The following is a 4722-nucleotide window of genomic DNA, read 5'->3' on the forward strand; positions in this document are numbered from 1 at the left end:
AAAGCCACAGTTGTGATATTATAGATACTTCTTTATTAATGCAGTAATTAATAAGACAGAGTGGCAAGTCTAAAAACTGCTGCAATTTCAAAGAAGTCAGAAGTGGAAAGGATATTTTGAGATCTACCTGACAACAGTAATATGATATGCAATGTCTGTGATTCTATTGGAGACAAGGTCTCAGGTACCATTGATACAACACTGGTTTGTTGCCTCCGTTCACAATTGAAGAAAATGCTAAATCTCATTAGAAAGTTAGTGGGAATAAAGATGCAATTTTTCCCACGTGAAGTTTACAGGCTGACAGGTAGGGGACCTCTGGGAGTGGCTCCACTGTCCCCTGAGGGCCTCCGGTCCTCCCAGCCTCCCCGGTAGCCAGCGAGCAAAGGCAGAATGAGGGGAGGGTGCCCAGCGATGCTTGCGGGCCAGCCTGGAAGTGGAAGGGTGCACGTCACTCCTGCCCTCACTCCATTGGCCAGAACTACTTCCTCACCCCCCCCTAGAAGCTGGGGTGCTGTGTCAGGAGGGAGGGCCTCCTGCTATGGATGGACATGTGGGGTCTCTATGACACCTAGCTACCTCGCAGCTCAAACAAAAAATGGGGATGAAAGCCTTGTGTTAAACCAGGAAAGAGTTTGATTTTCTGAAGGCAAACTCATGAGGACTGGACACAATATGATAGGGGAAGTTTTTTGTTTGTTTTTTGAATATATTTTTTATTGATTTCAGAGAAGATGGGAGAGGGAGAGAGAAATAGAAACATCAATGATGAGAGAGAATCATAGATCAGCTGCCTCCTGCACGGTCCCTACTGGGGATGGAGCCCACAACCCAGGCATGTGCCCTTGACCAGAATCGAACCTGGGACCCTTCAGTCCGCAGGCCGACGCTCTATCCACTGAGCCAAACCAGCGAGGGCGTGATGGGGGAAGTTTAAGGGCAATTCTAGGACGTGAGGTCCCAGCTTTAATACCCAGGCTACTCCTGCCCTGTTTCCATCCCAGACTTCACCCTCCCACCCGCAGTCCCCACTCCGGAAAAGCCCGGAAAAGTTCCAAGACTTTAGGCCTGGAGAGTGGCCCACCTCCCTCAGTCATTCAAATCCAGGTCTGGCAGGCCCCCAGGAGGGAGGTAACAAAATTAAAAATAACCTCTCCTCCAAGGAAAAAAATTAAAAATAGATTCCAACCCGCATGAAAATTTGGGTGGAAAGAAAGGAAAGGAAAACAAAATGAATCATCTTTATGTGTTTTGCTGAATGAGAGCCCGTTGCCATGGCTACGGGGCCCTGTGTGCAGGCCTGGTCTTTTCCAGCAAGTTCAAGGCCCACTGAGGAGCCAATGGGGGTGGCCCCATCGCCGGGATGTTATAGCGATCGGATCTGCGATCCCCCAGCACCGCCTTTGCCACCGAGCAGGTTGTATTAATGGCTGTCACAGTTAATTTAGTGTTCCCTTCCATTGTGATCTGTCTATCGCTGTAATTGAGCAAACGAGAGGACTTGTATGGGTCTCCCGGGAGTTGAGGGAAATCTAGCCTGGTTTTGCAATCTAGACAGTCAGGAGAGGTTATGTGAACTTGTGGAAGAGCCAGGTTTTAAATCAAGGACAGGGGAAGTCAGCTTTCCAGCCAGCCAGGGCCTGCCTTCCTGGTGGCCAGGAAAGAGGAGCGGACCCACTGGGCCCCTGGCCTCAGTGACTGGTGGAACACACAGCACTGGGGCCCGATCCCTCTGTCAAGTGATCTGTTGGGAGGGGGGCGGGGCAGCTTAGGGCTTTGGTGGAGCCTCTTGTCTCTTATCCACTTTTCTAGAAGGGCAGCATTCTGACTTTAAGAAAACGCAATACATTGAAAATCCAAATTTACGAAATTCATAAGATGGGGGCAGGAGGTAGAGGAGACTCACTTCACAAAGAAATCTTCACTTTTAAATAATTGGCCTGGAAATGTTCCATATAGAAAAGAAAGAGATACGTCATCTAATGCAATGTCTGATCTTACTAGCAGATGAGAGCCTATACCAGAAGAGGAAATGTTATTAGAAGCATTATTAGGCAACTGACAAAATGGGAATATGAATGGTAGATTAGATAAAATACTGTATTGTTAAATGTACTGAAGTTGGTAACCATACTGTTGATAACTGTAGTGTGCATATATAAGACAATATTCTTATATTCTTAAGAAATACACGTGTATGTGCGCACAAGTGACAAAGCCAATGTGGTAAAATGTAAAATATGAAAAATTGGTGAAAGTATAAAATAATATATGGCTACTCTTTGTACTGTGGTCATTCTTGCAACATTTCTGTTAAATTTCAAATTCTTCCCAATTAAATTTTTTAAAAAGTGGCTTCAATTTCCTTTTAAATAACCCTCCTAGTTTGTTTCAGCATCATTTAATTCTGCAAAATTCTGTTTACAAAAAAAAAAATTCTATTTACACTCAACTTTTCAGGGACAACTGGTACATGAAAGTCAAGTACATCTGGGATTATATTTCTTACACCTTTCATATATAGCAAATATACTCTAGACCAGGGCTGTCCAATAGAAGTTTTTTGTGGTGACAGAAATATCCCATATGTGCATTGCCCAATACCACAGCCAGGAGACATATGTGGCCATTGAGCATTTGAAATGAGGCCAGTCCGAATGGAGATGTGCTGTAATTGTAACATACACACCAGATTTCAAAGACTCGGTGTGAATAAAGAATGGAAAATATTTTGGCTATATTGGGTTAAATATATTAATAAAATTAATTTCATCTACTTCTTTTTACTCTTTTTAATGTGACTGCTAGGAAATTTTCAATTACTTACATGGCTCACATATTTCTATTGGGCAGAACCTGTTCCAGAAAGTCATGGAAGATGGGCTGGTTCTGGCTTGGCCTGTGGCTGAGGCTGCAAGCCTCCTTGGCCTAGCCATTCTGACGTGGACAATAAGCTTGGGGAATAATGGCTGATTGTTAAGGTCTCCAAGGATCCAAGGGTCCTTCAGAGCCTGAGAATCGAACATCTAGACAAGGAAAGGGGTTGGTGAAGAAGTGTCTAAATCAGGCACCAAGTGTCTAAATCAGGCGATGTTTTGTTGACGGCTCACAGGCGAGAGATGGGTTGAGATGTAAGTGGAGGTCAGAGTGGGAGGAAAGTGAGTGGTAAGAGACAGGGTTGGAGATGTAGGCCTCATAAGGCTCACTGAGAAGCTTGCATTTTTTCCTAAGCCCAAAGAGAAAGCATAAAAAAGCAATTGAAGCAGGTGTTATGGACTGAATGTTTATGTCCCCCCAAAATGCAAATGTTGAAAGCCAATCCCCAATCTGATGGCATTTGGAGGCGGGGCCTTCGGGAGGTGCTTAGGTCATGAGGGTGGAGCTCTCATGCATGGGGCGGTGCCCTTATAAAAGGGACCCGTAGAGCTCTCTCCCTCCCCACCATGTGGGATATAACGAGAAGTCGGCAGTCTGGAAGCCCTCACTAGAGCTTGCCTAGGCTGACACCTGCTCTCGACTTCTAGCCCCAAGAATTGTGAGATGTGAGTGTTACTGGTCATAAGCCACCCAGCCTCTGGTATTTGTGATAGCAACCCTAAGGGACGGCGACAGCAGGCAAATGCCTTCATCCAAACTGAGCTTACAAACAGTCATTCTGATTGTTCCCCTAAGTGCGGCTGTGTGATCAAAATCCATATTTCTACCACTGGACAATGTTATCAGGGTGACAGCTCAAGTCCCGGTTCCTTTCAGCCAGAAGACCACGGCCAACAGCTGTCAACCAAGGGGGTAGACGGGGCCTCACCAAGGACAAGCCCAGTGTGACTGATTGTATTTTCAAAAAATGCCCATATTATGGTTCCCTGTGTGCTTCTGGCCCCTTGCACTTCCCATCAAAGGTGGAGTCTATGTCCCAGGACTGCTCTCACCAAAGTGCCCAGCAGAAATGATGCCATGTGTCTTCCCAGGCGAGGTCACAGGAAGGATACAGCTTCCGCCTGGCTTTCTCTCAGGACACTTGTCTGTGGAACCCAGTCACCACGCTGGGAGGAGACCCCGGCTACACAGAGAGACCATAGTCAGCTAATGCCTCGGCCAACAGTCAGCATCAACCACCAGACGTGCGAGTGTGCAGGCTTCTGGATGATTCCAGGCCCCAGCTTCTGAGTCTCCCGAGGCCATGAAACAGAGAAATCGCTTCCACTGTGCTCTGTCCCAGCTCCTGACCCGCAGAACGGAATCTGCGAGCACAACAAATGGCTGTTTCAGGCCACTATGTTGGAAGATAATTTGTTTGGCAGCCCAAACACCTGGAATACCCAGAACCCACTAATGCACGTCGGAACCTGGGGGTGAGGCCTGAGCAGTGGCCACTCACCACCAGCCTCTAGCACATCCCAGCTGGTAACCTCCTGGGAGCTTAGCATCTAGCAGCTAGCGGGCAGTTCTCAATGAGGTTTGCTACAATTATTAGCAGCGTGGACAACTCTGCAGAGCAGGGGTCCTCAAACTACGGCCCGCGGGCCACATGCAAATACAAATATTGTATTTGTTCCCGTTTTGTTTTTTTACTTCAAAATAAGATATGTGCAGTGTGCATAGGAATTTGTTCATAGTTTTTTTTAAACTATAGTCCGGCCCTCCAATGGTCTGAGGGACAGTGAACTGGCCCCCTGTTTAAAAAGTTTGAGGACCCCTGCTGTAGAGGAACAGGTCAAATAA

General features: G+C 46.6%; 1 long non-coding RNA gene across 1 annotated transcript; it reads right to left on the reverse strand.

Moving 5' to 3' along the window:
- Positions 1-295: 295 nt before the first annotated feature.
- On the reverse strand, positions 296-4053 carry LOC106723841. Its single transcript, XR_001359564.1, has 3 exons — positions 4043-4053; positions 3104-3105; positions 296-328 (listed from the first exon to the last, which is right to left on the reverse strand). It is a non-coding gene; the product is annotated as an uncharacterized LOC106723841 (long non-coding RNA).
- Between the last annotated feature and the right edge of the window lie 669 nt (positions 4054-4722).

Source organism: Myotis brandtii, unplaced genomic scaffold (genome assembly GCF_000412655.1).
Source record: "Myotis brandtii unplaced genomic scaffold, ASM41265v1 scaffold657, whole genome shotgun sequence".
In the NCBI taxonomy this organism is placed as follows: domain Eukaryota; kingdom Metazoa; phylum Chordata; class Mammalia; order Chiroptera; family Vespertilionidae; genus Myotis; species Myotis brandtii.